Source organism: Mobula hypostoma, chromosome 2, assembly GCF_963921235.1.
Source record: "Mobula hypostoma chromosome 2, sMobHyp1.1, whole genome shotgun sequence".
Taxonomy (NCBI): Eukaryota; Metazoa; Chordata; class Chondrichthyes; order Myliobatiformes; family Myliobatidae; genus Mobula; species Mobula hypostoma.
In genome coordinates, this window is record NC_086098.1 from 27,444,675 (window position 1) to 27,461,415 (window position 16,741).

Here is a 16,741-nt window from a genome sequence, read left to right on the forward strand (position 1 = left end):
GAATAAAAACATTATTGAAAGCACTTTAGTGACTGTTTCCCATTAAGTGGCTCAGGAATCTCAGAGGCAAAACTTGCGTTGAGTCCTTTCCTCAGTTACACCGGAATTATGAAGTTGATTCTTGGAAACTTACCATTCAGTTTATCATGATAGCAGTGATTCACGGTGAAAGATATTTTCTTTATTATTATACCAATTTGCGGTTTAAAAACCATACATTTATTTTAAGAACTTGCAACTTAGTGTGAAAAATTGGCCAACTAATTCTATCTAATTCTTGTAGATTTCTGCTGATTTCAGCACAGATCAGCCAATATGTTTGGACAGTCACTGATATTGCAGGGAATCCTCAATTACTGAACAATTGATCTACAAATATTCACTAAAATATAATTTTTAGTTATATACCCTTGACTTATAAACAACATGCAACTCTCCACCCACATGAACACATAAAATACTCAAAGCATTTCACCCAGCTTTTTCCTTTTATGGAATTTTCCTTAAATCATTTTCTAGGAATTGCTCCTTTAAACTGAGGGATGATTTTATGGCTGATTGCGTGTTCAGTTTTAATTTCCCCACTCGCTTCTTCCTAAAAATCGTAATAACGCCTTAAAAAAACCAAAATACATTGAAGATATGAAATACAGAATACTCAAAATAGCATTCACTCGGCTGCCAGAGAAAGAAATTAGTCTTTCCACCAAAAGCAACTTAACCTAACACACAAGAAATATGCGTCAGAGACATCATTGTCTTCAAATAACTAAACATTAATGCAAGTTCCTTCCTTCAAAAATACATTAAATGAACGTAGTCCAGATCTAGATTTCGTAAATGTCCGTATAAATTCAAACTACTTGCTAGCATATAAAGTTTTAAGTGAAAACAATACAGAAATAATATGCAAATGAGAAATGGAGCGATTGAAAGGCAGACGTTCAGAAAAGAAAGCTCACAGAAGGTGGGTGAGTGGCTGAGTGTCTAGTTTTTTCTCTGCAGTTCCTTGCTAGCAGCTGTCCTGCGCGCGTGCGCATTGCCGACCTGGAAATTTGTCTGCTACTCGTGACAGAATTTGGGTAAGAAACGGTGCAATTTTTAATTTAAAAAAAATAAATTAGAATCAAAGCTCTCTGACAATGGATGGTATTTCTGTGTTTTTCCTTCACCTGGACTGGTGTTTAACTCTACCTCCACCTAACCCCTTTCTCTTTCTTCTTTCCTGACGTTTATCCTAATTGCATTTGCTGTAACTTAAATAAAGTAGTTGCAGAGAACCGAGTGGCCGGGACTGTGTGTCTGCGAGAGCACTGGAGTACCCCACAGCAATTAGAAATAAATGATTAATAGTAGAAAAAAATAGGGTAGAGGAGGGAAAACAATGCAAATAGACGAGGAAAAAAGAGAGCGTTGGACTTTTGCTGTTAAATGATGAGTGATGCTATTTGGAACTGAATATTATTCAGATTATTCCAAACATTGAACTCTTCAGTGACACAGACCATTTTGTGGCTCCCGAGCAAAGTGCGAGGATTCCAGTGGAATGGCAGCGAGCTGCCGTTCGATACAATGTTTCTGGCCGACTCCTAGTCTGCTTTTTCATCTCTCTTTCTGTTTCTTTTTTATTGACAAAAAATGCAATAAATTCACGTTTGAATGCAACGTGTCTCCTTTTAGGCCCTTTTCATGAATATAGACTCCGCCATTTTGAGAAACTGCCCAAATAAAATACAAGAAGTGTTTGAGGAAGAGAAATCTCAGGGTGGATTCTGCGAGAGAGAGAGAAAAAGAGTGAGAAAAGGAAAAATATTATATAAATATACATTATATTTAAAGGGACAGAATTTGAACTGGTTTATGAGCTTATTTCAGGAAGTCCACGCGATTGTGATGCACATTTAAATTAATAAATTCTCCAGTCGGTTTAAGTTTTTTATTGTTACCGGGAACCTTATTGACAGTGTAAGCATTTAGTTGTAGAAATATGATCTGTGACCTGTTTGAAATCCAAGAAGTAAAATTTCTGTCAAATGTTGGAGGCATCGGATCTGACCTGACAGTAAGAAAGTCCGATGACGATTTATTTAATGTTCAGCTTCATTTATGTATTTACTCAAACGGTTTATAGTAATGTTAGTTGCTACTAGTGATTTGCAGTGAACTGATGTGAACGCGGATAAAAGCTGCGGTGGTCATGTAAATGAAATGTATTTTCTTTTGTATTCATTATTTGAAACTACTGTACATAGTTGAGTGAATTCTGGAAACTTTCAAGTACAAAACATGTTTTTTAAAAGGTGATGCAGAGCGACCTCAAATGGTTTTTGTCTAGAGGTGCAGGAGACGATACTGCACTTGGCTGTCAAGTGTTCTCAAGGCAAAGATAGAATTTAATTGTTCAAATTTAAAGGGACTATACGTGTGCTTATGTTTGCTATTGTTCCCCATTGGTATGTTTTCTCTCTGACTGCCTTTTTCTGCTGACTTGTTTGGGAATCAGTTTCTTAATCAGTGGCTTGCATTAATTTCCTCGCCATTGCATTGCATTGGTCAGATGGCTAGAATAAAGGGTTTAATAAATTTATCTCTAGTGACTTGCTACTTAGGAAATAATTTCTAGCATACTCTTCAGGGTCAACGAAACGCCACTTTAAACATATGTTTTGTGATATCTTATATTTTGTGAATTACAAAGTGAATTTAATTTTCAAGTCAAATTTTTTTTATCATGATCATTCTTGCTGGGTGACAGAAATTTGCACAAGAAGATGCACCAACTACAGTATAATAAAAGTATCATGTTAATATTTTTGAGCAAAGTAAAGGAGTGGAACTAATTATTTCAGAATTGCTACTACAAAGAACTGAGAGTACTCTCTGAAAACTGGAGTTCTTCATTCACTTAGACAATAAGATATAGGAGCAGAACTAGGCTACGCAGCCCATCACGTCCGCACTGCCATTCAATCATGGCTGATTTTTTTTCCCTCCCCTCCTCAGCGCCATTCCCCAGCCTTCTCCCCGTAACCTTTGATGCCGTGGCCAATCAAGAACCTATTAATCTCCACCTTAAACACACCCAATGACCTGGCCTCCACAGCTGCTTGTGGTAACAAATTCCACAAATTCACCACCCTCTGGCTAAAGAAATTTCGCCACATTTCTATTTCAAATGGACGCCTCTCTGTCCTGAGGCTGTGCCCTCTTGTCCCAGATTGCCCCCCCCCACCTCCATGGGAAACATCCTTTTCAAATCTACTCTGTCTAGACCTTCCAACTTTTGAAAGGTTTTAATGAGACCTCCCCCGCCCCCCCCATCATCCTTCTAAATTCCAGTGAGTACAGGCCCAGAGCCATCAAACGTTTCTCGTTTAATAACCCTTTCAGTCCTGGAATCATCCTTGTGAACCTCTGCTGAACCCTTTGCAATGCCAGCACATCTTTTCTTGGATGAGGAGCCCAAAGCTTTTCATGATACCTCAAGATGAAGCCTCACCAGTGCCTTATAAAGCCTCAGCATCACATCCCCGCTCTTGTATTCCAGACTTGGTGAAATGAATGCTAACATGGCATTTGCTTTCCTCACCACCGACTCTACCTGCAAGTTAACCTTTAGAGTGTTTTCCCAAGTCCCTTTGCATCTCAGATTTTTGGATTTTCTCCCCATTTAGAAAATACTCTGCACATTTGTTTCTACTATCAAACTACATGACCATGCATTTTCCAATGTTGTATTTTATTTCCCACTTTCGTGCCCAATCTCCGAATCTGTCCTAGTCCTTCTGAGCCTGCCTGTTACCACAACACTATCTGCCCCTCTACCAATCTTCATCTTATCTGCAAACTTGGCAACAGAGCCATTTATTCCATAATCTAAATCATTGATATACAGCGTAAAAGGAAGCGGTTCCAAAACTGACCCCTGAGAAACACCACTAGTCACTGGCAGCCAACCAGAAAAGGATCCTTTTATTCCCACTCGCTGCCTCCTACCAATCAGCCAGTGCTCTAACCATGCCAGTAACTTTCCTGCAATACCATGGGCTCTTAACTTGGTAAGCAGCCTCATGTGTGGCATCTTGTCAAAGGCCTTCTGAAAGTCCAAACATACAATATCCACTGCATCCCCTTTATCTATCCTATTTGTAATCTCCTCAAAGAATTCCAACAGGTTTGTCAGGCAAGAATTCCCATAAGGAAATGATGTTGACTTTGTCCTATTTTGTCCTGTGTCACCAAGTACTCCATAACCTCATCCTTAATAATTGACCCAATCACTGAGGTCAGGCTAACTAGTCTATAATTTCCTTTCTGCAGCCTTCCTCCTTTCTTAAAGAGTGAAGTGACATTTTCAATTTTCTGGTCCTCTGGAACCATGCCAGAGTCCAATTATTCTGGAAAGATCATTACTAATGCCTCCATAATCTCTAATGCTACCTCTTTCAGAACCCTAGGATGCAATTCATCCGGTCAGGGTGACTTGTGCACCCTTGGGTCTTTCGGCTTTTTGAGCACCTTCTCCCTTGTAGTTGTAACTTCCCTCACACACTTCAACATCTGGCACACTGTTCGTGTCATTTAGTTCATCTGCCATCTCCTTGTCCCCTGCTATTATTTCTCTGGCTTCGTTTTCTAGTGGTCCTATATCCACTCTCATCTCTCTTTAATTTTTTTATATACTTGAAAAAACTTTTTCTATCCATCTTGGTATTGTTTGCTAGCTTGCTTTCATATTTCACCTTTTCCCTCCTAATGATTCTTTTAGTTACTTTCTGTAGGTTTTTAAGAACTTTCTAATCCTCTGACTTCCTACTAATGTTTGCTTTGTTGTATCCTCTCTTTTGCTTTTACATTAGCTTTGACTTCCATTGTTAGCCACAGTTATACTATTTTGCTATTTGTGTATTTCTTTGTTTTTGGAATACATCTATCCTGCACGACGAAAGGTCCCGAGTTCGAATCCAGCCGGCTCCCCTGCACGCTTTCCATCCGTGCTGGGTTACGAGCTGGTGATCTCTTTGGAAGCTCACCCGGCAGAAGGCAATTGCAAACCACTACTGTAACTTGCCTCGTACTTGGTTCCCCACTACGTCAGAGAGGTGTGGAGGGAAATCGCCCGCTAACCGGAGAAACTCCGGATACGACGTACCTTTCCTTTCTTTTCCTATCCTGCACCTTCCTCATTTTCCCCAGAAACTCAATCCATTGCTGCTCTACTGTCATCCCTGCCTGCATCTCCTCCCATTTTACTTTGGCTAGCTCCTCTCTCATACCACTATAATTTCCTTTACTCTACTGAAATGCTGCTACGTCAGACTTTAATTTCTTCCTATCAGATTTCAAGTTGAACTCAATCATATTGCGACCACTGGTTCCTAAGGGATTTTTTAACCTTAAGCTCCCTAATCACCTCTGGTTCATCACGTAACATCCAATCAAGTATAGCTGATCCCCTACTCGGCTCAACAACAAACTACTCTTAAAAAGCCAATGCTTATAGTGTTATGAGGCTGTTGAGGGGAGATTCACTAGATCAGTATCTATGATGAGGATTTTCCTATCAAAAGTGGCTCATAAAATTTAGATTATATTATTTTGTGATTTTTGAAGGAAGGGTGATCTTATGGAAACAAATAACATCCTAATAGACAAAACAATAGATCCACTAGTGGGAGAGATTTGAACAAGGATAAAAGGGTAGCCGTTTAAAGCAGACAACAGTAGATTTTGTTTTCTCGGGTGATGAATTTCTCTACTTTGGCGTGTTATGGAGGATAAATTATCGGAGTTATTTAAAGAAAAGTTGGATTTAGCTTTTGAAATATCTGAGGGCAATATGGAACTGGCAGGGAAGATGAGTTGGGGCCTGAACTAATCAGTCGTCGTTATATTGAATGGTGAGTTTGATATGAGGAGCCAGACCTACTTCTACTCCTATTTTTTAATATATTCTTGTTGCTTTAAAGGATGCATCCTTGGAATTCCATAATATATATCCTCCGTTCTTCTGGGACCGTGTCTAACAAAGGATTGTTTTAAATTTATCCATGAAAGATATATTGCCAACATGAAGTATTGGAGCATTCAAATTTATTCTTGCGTAACTTATTGGAAATGATGTGATTCATATTATTAAATATATGTTGCTGGTCTATAAATAGCACACAATATTTATTAGATCTAATTGATCATTCTGTGAGGTTGTAGGTCCTAGACATTGTACCATGTTAGTAACAATTACCTAAGTGGTGTTGACATTGGCAAGCTGATTTCTTGGTAGATTAATGTCTAGCGCACTTTGAGCTGCTTCTGTCAAATTGAAGGCTTGCTGTGCATCAAAGCATGGAGTTTATCTTTCTGACACATTTTCAGAAGCTTTTTTTCTTTTATTCCTTTGTCTGGGAGCCTTTCTTTTGTGTATTGATTTGGAAGTTGTTGGCAGGGACCATTGGAATAGAATTTGAAATTGGCGGTGCAAAGTATTATTTCCATTTTTTTTAAAAAAAGGTTTCATGAAGTGTTTGAACTGGACTTCTCCAATGGCGTTGTGGGAAATTTGCTGAAAAATGTCAAAGAAAACCTATTCAAATTTTGTTTAAATCCTTATTGGAATATCAAAGGAAAATGGTATATATAACTGTGGTAATTAAGGAATTCAAAAATCAGCTTAATCATGTTGAATAAGCATGATATCAATTAAATGATGTATCAGAAAGATGCTGCCAGCATGTGGGGAAAATGTATATCATTTGCTTCAGGTTACTATTTTTATAGTAACACAAAATTAGATTCCTATATCTATTTTATTGGTTTTTAATTGAATAGTTTTTTTTCAATAGTGAATATTTAACGATAGTTTTTATAAGAGATACTGTGATATAATGTCCAGTAATTTGAAGCTTTGTCACATTGTATTAAATTGATCTGCGATCAGACTTATTTGGTGTTTCATAAGTTTATAATGTATTGCAGTTTAGTGTGAAAAGAATATTTTCTATTACTTTAAAAACTTTTATGTGATGGACAAGGAGGAGCCTGTTGTTCTGCAAATGATTAAATTATATATATTGAAAATGGTTTTGATTGTTCAAATCTACCAGGTTGCAACACATGATCTCTGTATTTCAGAAGTGTAACACGTGTATAATGCTTCTTGTCCTGTCTCCAGAGAGAAATGATTTGGGGTCATTCTTTTAGCTCATTTTTGTGTTATGAGGCATGGTTTTTTTTTCATGATTATCTGTGTGAAAATCCATCCTGTGCTGATCCTGAGGTACATAATAATACCAAATCTAACACCATGTCTATCAGTTAGGTATGATGCATGACTGCAAAGGGTCAAAATGTATTTGGAGTGAAATATGGTAATTTGATATAAAATACCCTGATAAGAATAGGAGCATATTGCAGAATTACAAGGGTAATAATTGCTTTTTGTGGAACCGAAAAGCTGATTCAATCTCTCAATCGTAAATTACTCTGATTGTATTCATTAATTTGAGCTGGTTCTCTTAACAGTGGAAAACATTGAAAGAGTGATAAAATAAAACAATTGGTATAGTCTGAATTTGATTTAGTTAAAATATTATTGGGGCATTCTTGCAGAGTGTTATCCACGGGGCGTTATATTGAAATTGTAGGTTTGTTGTTACGATAAGCAGAAGCTTACTAAAACTTTAATTTACATTGATGGGGGAGAAGTAGTTGGTGCAAAATAGAAAGTTTGTCAGTGGTTGAATATAGTGACCATGGTAGCATGACACTATTACAGCTTAGGACGTTGGAGTTCAATTCCAGGGTCCTCTGTAGGCACATTAGTCCGTTCTTTCCTGTATGCGCGTGGCTTCCTCCCACAGTTCAAGACGTACTGGTTAGCAGGTTAAGTGGTCATTGTAAGTTGTCCTGTGACTAGATTAGGGTTAAATTGGTGGTTTGCTAGGCAGTGCGGCTCAGTTGGCTGCAATGTCTTGTATCTATCTCGAAATAAATAAAATGTCCTCAATCCTGAAGTGGTCCTAGGTTGCCTGCATACATTAATTAGTTTTGTAATCATTTGGGTGATAGGAATTGTTTTGTCACTTTAGTTGGTGAGTTGTGATAAAACTTGTTGCAATTGATATAAATTCTGGAATTATGTATATTAAATTAACAGAAGTTTAATAGTGCTTTTAGTGAATGCTCTATTGGTTCCTACTTTTTGAGAACCAGTTTTATTGTGAAACTTGTGTATATTGAAAGATAGCATGTGCATGGCTGAGGAATGAGAAGATTTCACATCTCTAAAAGGATATGAAAACTACCTGCAACACACACAAAAGTTGCTGGTGAACGCAGCAGCCCAGGCAGCATCCCTAGGAAGAGGTACAGTCGACGTTTCGGGCCGAGACCCTTCGTCAGGACTAACTGAAAGAAGAGCTAGTAAGAGATTCTTCTTTCAGTTAGTCCTGACGAAGGGTCTCGGCCCAAAACGTCGACTGTGCCTCTTCCTAGAGATGCTGCCTGGCCTGCTGCATTCACCAGCAACTTTGATGTGTGTTGCTTGAAATTGCAGCACCAGCAGATTTCCTCGTGTTTGCGATGAAAACTACCTTCTGCATTGGGCCATATGGTTTATGATATTCTTTTACTCTTACTTCCTGCATTCTTGGTGCATAGTGTTTTCAGAGTACAAATTTTTGCACTGTAGATTTTAATTGAGCACAGAGGCATGAAGATGTGGACTGTGCAAGATTGCATTTAATAGTGAAGCTGGTAATCAATACTTAGACCCACAACCAAACTCTTAATTTTAATCACTTGTATATCCGTATCAGTAACCAAGAGTTATTGAACTAGTTATTTGGAGGCGCAAGTTCAAGTCCTGCCATGGGAGTTTCAATTCCAGATAATGTAATCATCTAGAAATAGATACCTAAAGTGATTAATTGTGGATATGAAGCTAATGAATTGTTTTAAAAATCCATCCAGTTCAATATACTTCCTGTAAGTAATTTGCCACCCTAATATCTGACCTATTGTATAATGCGACACAAATCTAAGGCAAAGTTTTATTAACTACCTCTAAAATTACCTGGTAATCTACTAAGTTGTATCGAACAGTTATTTGAAAGAAATCTACTTTAAAAAAAAAATACTGGGCAGACCATTTGAAATCTATCTGGGTATTAACAATCACAATGACATAACCTGCCAATTGATCTTGTAATATCATTGCCGTCTTGTAACTTGTTCTACAAGTCATTGTCCCACAGAGCTTCCAAAGGAATGCACGGGCCCTGACAGAGCTTAATGTTGTCAGCACAATATAAAGTTCACGGTCAACCTAATTAAGGTATTCAAGGCTGGATACTACATGCATTCTGTACGCACGACCTAGATTTGTGGTCTGATTGACATTCTCTGCACTGAAATGCTTCTATAAAATGTGACAGTTACATGTTATAGGAAAGATTGTCACTCCATGATTAACGAAGTGAATCAAAGCTCTCCAGTCTTTCTGGATCCTGCCTTAATTGGCAGTGTCCAGATAACAGGAGAGAAAGGGTCCATGAACTACACCATCACCATCAATGGTAAAGCCTAGCATTTCACTACAGAAGGCAAGGTTGAAGCATCTACAGCTGCCTTCAGCTAGAAGAGCTGTGCATATGATTCATGCTTGCTGCTTCCAGGTGTTCCCCCATCAGCACAATTTGGATTCACTCTGCATACTAGCAAGAAAATTTGACAGCAAAATCTGTGGAACAGAGTAAAATAGTAGCTGCAGTCGTAAAGAATCTGGGATCTAGAAAATGCCATGTTTCAGCCTGAGCTCTACCAGTACCCTTACAATGTAGACCCATCTGGACAATTTTCCAAACTACCTTGTCACAAGGCAGGACGGATCCAGTTCTTTAGTCTACAATCAATCATCACCACAGTGATGGAGGATGTCATCAACGGTGTAGTTAGGCTCCATTCATCAAAAACCTGTCTATCAATGCTCATATTTTGTCTTGGACTAAAGCATGAATTGCAGACATAAGCTGAGACAGGTACAAAATGTGTCATTTAATCAGACATGGCACCTAATTGTAGAGCAGCTTAGTCTAATGGAAAATCCCCCCTCCTGGTTGCAGTTATGTCTTGCAAGTTGGACAATGATTGTGATTAATAGAGGTCAATCATTTCAGCTCCTGGACATTGCTGCAGAAATTCCTCAAAGCATTATCCTAAGCCTACCCATTTAAAGTTTTCATCAGTAACTGTCCTGTCAGCAGATCAAAGTTCAGTTCCATTCAGCACCCCTCAGCAAATGAAACCGTCTCATGTGAAAATAAGTAGATCAACAAAACATTCGTGGATCAGCTGATAAGTAACTTTCACTCCTCGAGTGCCCAGAACTTAGAATTTCCAACAAAAGAGCGTGTATGTTCTTTGATATTCAAATGTCATTGCTGGGTCCCCAATATTAAGGTCCTGAATAACTATGTGAATACTGCCTGCAAAAATAGCTTAAAGGCTGAGTATCCTGGAATGAATGTCTTGTCTTCTGCCTTCTCAAAGTTGTTCCAGTATCTACAAAACATAAATCAAGAAGAGATGGTATGTACCTAACTGAAAGAGTGCTGCTGCAACAATACTGACACCACCCTTTCAAAGCAGTGATTGGTATTCAAACCATTAACTGCCTCTGGAAGCTGTGCACAGTGGCTGCAATATGTAGTATTTCATTTCAACACAGTACAGCTCCTTTAGCCCATGACGTTGTACTGACCTTTTAACCCATTCCCAAGATCGGTCTAATGCTTCCCTCCTACATAGCCCTCCATTTTTTTTTTCATCCATGTGTCCATCTCAGACTCTCTTAGATGTCCATTATGTGGCCTCTAACACCACCACCACCACCCCTGGCAGTGTGTGCCATGAACTTGCCACTCTGTGCATATAAAAACTTTCTTTCACATCTTTCCCCCACTGCTCCCTATACTTTCCTCCACTCACCTTAGAATTACGACCTCTTATATCAGTCATTGCTACCTTTTGTGGGGTGGGGGAGGCATTAGCTATCCACTCTGTCTCTTCCTCATAGCATCTTGTTCACCTCTATTGAGTTACCTCTCATCCTCCTTTGCTCCAAAGGGAGAACCCAGAGCTTGCTCAACCTTTCCTTATTTCCAAAATGCATTGTGGGTACTTGCATTCACTAAGACTATTCCAACAATGCACTTATAAACCTACTAATTCTACCAACAAGAAGGATGAGGAAACGGGCAACATACTGCTACTCATTGCTTTAGGATCACTGTGTCCAAGTCACTGTAGGGTTGTGGTTAACAAAGTTATGACAGTGCCAGTGGCCTGGGTTCCATTCTACTGCTGTCTATAAGGAGTTTGTATATTCTCCCTGTTACCACATAAGTTTCCTTTGGGTTCTCTGATTTCCTCGCACATTCCAAAGACGTATGTGTTAGCAGGTTAATTGATCACATGGTTTAATTGGACGGCACAGGTTTGTTGGGCTTGTGTTGAGCTTGACCATAGGGATATAGGGAGTTTGAGGTTTTTTTTTAAGTGACTTGATCTGAATTGATTTAATTAAATTCCCCCAACCTGGGAACAGGATTATTAACTAAGATCCTGAATTTCATCAGGTCCCTCGAGGCAGACATCAAAATGCTGTGGTAATCTTCATATCTGGGAGGCAGCCAGGGAACCAACTGTAAGGATGCAAACAATTTCAGCCAATGTTTGGGACACATTTTTGTGTAGGGAAGAACAGACCATAGCCCTGATATTTGTTACAATTTGGTGGATTCCTGAATGTGCATTAGAGCAGCAGTCCCCAACCACCGGCCCGCGGACCGGTACCGGGCTGCAAAGCATGTGCTACCGGGCTGCGAGGAAACGATATGAGTCAACTGCACCTTTCCTCATTCCCTGTCACGCACTGTTGAATTTGAACATAGGGTCGCCAACTGTCCCGTATTTGCCAGGACATCCCGTATATTGGGCTAAATTGGTTTGTGCCACACAGGACCGCCCTTGTCCTGTATTTCCCCCCGCTAAGGTAGAGCGTTCCTATGAAACCTTCTGTGCCGAAATGGCGTGAAGTGCAGAAGCAATTACCATTAATTTATATGGGAAAAATTTTTAAGCGTTCCCAGACCCAAAAAATAACCTACCAAATCATGCCAAAGAACACACAAAACCTAAAATAACACTAACATATAGTAAAAGCAAGAATGATATGATAAATACACAGCCTATATATAGTATGTATGTACGGTGTAGTTGGGAAGATTGGGGGGGGGGGAGTCGGCACGTGCGCATGCGCACACAGGTGCCCGCGCAAGGCTTCATGGTCATGGTAGTCTTTCTTGGGGTAAACACAAGTGTCCCGTATTTGTCCCTTATTTGGGAGTGAGAAAGTTGGCAACCCTCACTATAAAAGACATGTAGAGGTGAGTTTAACCCTACTTGAACCCCCCCCCCCCCCCCGGTCAGCCAGTCCGCAAGCATATTGTCAATACTAAACTGGTCCGTGGTGCAAAAAAGGTTGGGGACCCCTGCATTAGGGGGTCCAGGAACATCTTCCAGTACTCTATACAGCATCAGTTTTAAACATTTTTCTCCCTAGTTTGACAAAACTTACAACATTTGAATATAGTTGCATTACAAATTTTGATTCAACTCATAATAGCAATGTTACTGTAACACATCTGAGATCTAAATTTCTTTAGTAAATAGCAGTGTTGAACCTAATCAGCTACACTTAGTGGTCACTTTATTAGGTACATTTGTACACTTTGTTATTGCGAATATCTGATCAGCCAGTCAAGTGGCATCACATCAGTACAGTAAAGCATGTAAACATGGTTAGGAGATTTAGTTGTTCAAACCAAACATCAAAATGGGAAAGAAATGTGCCTAGAAACATAAAAAGCCTACAGCACAACACAGGCCCTTTGGCCCACAAAGCTGTGCCGCACATGTCCGTACCTTAGAAATTACCTAGGCTACCTATTTTTCTGAGCTCCATGTCCCTGTCCAGGAGCCTCTTAAACGACCCTATTGTATCCACCTCCACCACCGTCGCTGGCAGTCCATTCCACGCATTCACCACTCTCTGCCTTTTTAAAAAAACAAACAAACTTACACCTGACATCTCTTCTGTACCTACTTCCAAGTACCTTAAAACTGTGCCCTCTCGTGTTAGACATTCCAGCCCTGGGAAGAAGCCTCTGACTAGCTACATGATCAATGCCTCTCATCATCTTATACACCTCTATCAGGTCACCTCTCATCCTCCGTTGCTCCAAGGAGAAAAGGCCGAGTTCACTCAACCTATTCTCATAAGGCATGCTCCCCAATTCAGTCAACATCCTTGTAAATTTCCTCTGCACCCTTTCTATGGCTTCCACATCCTTCCTGTAGTGAGGTGACCAGAACTGAGCACAGTACTCCAAGTGGGGTCTGACCAGGGTCCTATATGGCTGCAACATTACCCCTCAGCTCTTAAACTCAATCCCACGATTGATGAAGGCCAATGCACCATATGCTTTCTTAACCACAGAGTCAACCTGCGTAGCAGCTTTGAGTGTCCTATGGACTCAGACCCCAAGATCCCTCTGATCCTCCACACTGCCGAGAGTCTTACCATTAATACTATATTCTGCCATCATATTTGACCTACCAAAATGAACCACCTCACACTTATTTGGGTTGAACTCCATCTGCCACTTCTCAGCCCAGTTTTGCATCCTATCAATATCCCACTGTAACCTCTGACAGCCCTCCACACTATCCACAATACCTCTAACCTTTGTGTCATCAGCAAATTTACTAACCCAACCCTCCACTTCCTCATCCAGGCCATTTATAAAAATCACGAAGAGTAGGGGTCCCAGAACAGATCCCTGAGGCACACCACTGGTCATCGAACCCCATGCAGAATATGACCCGTCTACAACCACTCTTTGCCTTCTGTGAACAAGCCAGTTCTGGATCCGCAAAGCAATGTCCCCTTGGTTCCCATGCCTCCTTACTTTCTCAATAAGCCTTGCATGGGGTACCTTATCAAATGCCTTGCTGAAATCCATATACATTACATCTCCTGCTCTTCCTTCACCAACGTGTTTAGTCACATCCTCAAAAAAATTCAATCAGGCTCGTAAGACATGATCCGCCTTGCTGACTATTCCTAGTCATATTATATGTCTCCAAATGTTCATAAATCCTGCCTCTCAGGATCTTTTCCATCAACTTACCAACCACTGAAGTCAGACTCACTGGTCTATAATTTCCTGTGCTATCTCTACTCCCCTTCTTGAATAAGGGAACAACATCTGCAACCCTCCAATCTTCCGGAATCTCTCCTGTCCCCATTGATGATGCAAAGATCATTGCCAGAGGCTCAGCAATCTCCTCCCTCGCCTCCCACAGCCTGGGGTACATTTCGTTCGATCCCGGTGACTTATCCAATTTGATGCTTTCCAAAAGCTCCAGCACATCCTCTTTCTTAATATCTGCATGCTCAAGCTTTTCAGCCTGCTGCAAGTCATCCTTACAATCGCCAAGATCCTTCTCCGTAGTGAATACTGAAGCAAAGTATTCATTAAGTACCTCTGCTATCTCCTCCGGATCCATACACACTTTTCCACTGTCACACCTGATTGGTCCTATTCTCTCTTGTCTTATTCTCTTACTCTTCGCATACTTGTCGAATGCTTTTGGAGTTTTCCTTAATCCTGCCCGCCAAGTGCTTCTCATGGCCCCTTCTGGCTCTCCTAATTTCCTTCTTAAGCTCCTTCCTGCTAGCCTTATAATCTTCTAGATCTCTATCAGTATCTAATTTTTTGAACCGCTGGTAAGCTTTTTTTCCTTCTTAACTAGATTTACAACAGCCTTTGTACACCACGGTTCCTGTACCCTACCATCCTTTCCCTGTCTCATTGGAACGTACGAATGCAGAACTCCACACAAATATCCCCGGAACATTTGCCACACTTCTGCCGTACATTTCCCTAAGAATATCTGTTCCCAATTTATGCTTCCAAGTTCCTGCCTGATATCCTCATATTTCCCCTTACTCCAATTAAATGCTTTCCTAACTTGTCTGTTCCTATCCCTCTCAAATGCTATGATAAAGGAGATAGAATTGTGATCTAAGTAACTTTGATTGTAGAATGATTGTTGGTGCTAGACAGAGTGGTTTTCAGTATCTCAGAAGCTGTTGAACAGCCTGGAATTTTCACACACAAGTCTCTAGAATTTACAGAGAATGGTGCAAACAAAACATCCAGTCAGTGGCAGTTCTGTGGCCAAAAATGCCTTGTCCGAGTAGAGTGGCTAGACTGGTTCAAACTGAAGGGAAGGTGACAGTAGCTCACATAACCATGCATTGCAACAGTGGAGTGCAGAAGAGCTTCTCTGAGTGTAAGTTTTATAGTAGTGTTTAGAAAAATTCTGGTTTCTGTATTTGTTGTCCGTTCTTACGATTAATTTTGTTTTACCTCCGATACGTAAAATCTCAGGGTTTACTGTAACCATAGATCAACATTAGTTCAGGGCTACTTCCAAGCCCATGACTTAATGGATAAGAAGCAATACACACATTGACTCGACATGAATTTATTTCACCTTTGCTGTGCTAGTAACTTTGATATGATTCCTGATGGTATGCTACCAAAGCACTCATTACAAATATTTTTAGCAGGAACGCAGTTGATGAACACTTTGGGGAAACTAGAGATGAAAATGTGCTTTGGTATTAACTTTACATGAGACATTTTAGTTTCCTTTCCCTTTGGAAACTAAAATTCAGTGTTTCAGCATATCTTATGGCATTTTTGACATGGTTCAATTTGTATTTTTAACAAGAATCTGCTGGATTTTCTTGAATAACCCAATGCATTTCTCTTATTTTTTTCAACATTATGATGCTGACAGTTTTCCCCATAACTAATCTGCACTAGCTTGCTTATCCTTTAGATAGGAATTGGCCATGGGCATCTGTACAGTTTTGAAGGTATTATGAGTTGTAGCCAGGGTCTCTGTTGTCCCTCCTGTGACTTGACTGATCAGCCAACAAAACTTAGTATTAGTGACTTAATCAACCGTATCTGAGATAATTTTCAGCAATTCCATCATACATTTCCTTTTATTTCTGTAGGATAACTTTTGCACCCCCCCACATCCCTGATCATCACATGTAAGAATTACTGTCAACTTGTCTAAAATTATTTAACACTATCTTTCCTTCATTAAATGACTTCTTATTTTATTAATTCTGTAAAACTGGTGTGAAGTGTTCTCTTGTAATCATAAAAACTATCACTTTTAAGAAAGTGGAATGTAAGAAACAAGAGCAGGTGTACTCTTAAATGTTGGCCAATCTCTGTGTTGAATGACCTACCTAATGAGCTCCCAGTAGAGAGAATTCTGTAGATTTGCAACCTCAAACTGAAGTTGCCTCTCCTCATCTCCTGTATTAAATGGGAGTCCTTTTTCTTTGAAACTATGCCCTTTAATTGTGTTTGCTTCTACGCAGGGAATTATCCTTATGGCATCCACCTTGTCAGTCTTCCTCAGAAACTTGTATATTTTTAATAGCTCATCTCTCATTCTAAATGTCAGTGAGCAAAGGACCAATCAGCTCCATTTCTCTTCGTTCACCATTCTGGCTCTGCACTGCTTCCAGTGCAAGCAAATCATCTCTGTTATTATGCAAATCACAGTTGTAGGCAGTACTCCAGGT

The 16,741-nt window shown here is 39.9% G+C and overlaps 1 protein-coding gene across 4 annotated transcripts in view; it reads left to right on the forward strand.

Moving 5' to 3' along the window:
- Positions 1-980: 980 nt before the first annotated feature.
- Positions 981-16,741, forward strand: part of l3mbtl3 (L3MBTL histone methyl-lysine binding protein 3) — a 154,231-nt gene continuing 138,470 nt past the window's right edge. For 3 of the 4 annotated variants that reach the window (XM_063034672.1, XM_063034690.1, XM_063034699.1), the window contains exon 1: positions 981-1,082. The gene's annotated coding sequence lies outside the window, so the exon portion shown is untranslated. Of the gene's footprint in view, positions 1,083-1,939; positions 2,063-16,741 lie in introns of those variants that run through there. The other variant, XM_063034681.1, reaches the window with a different exon arrangement.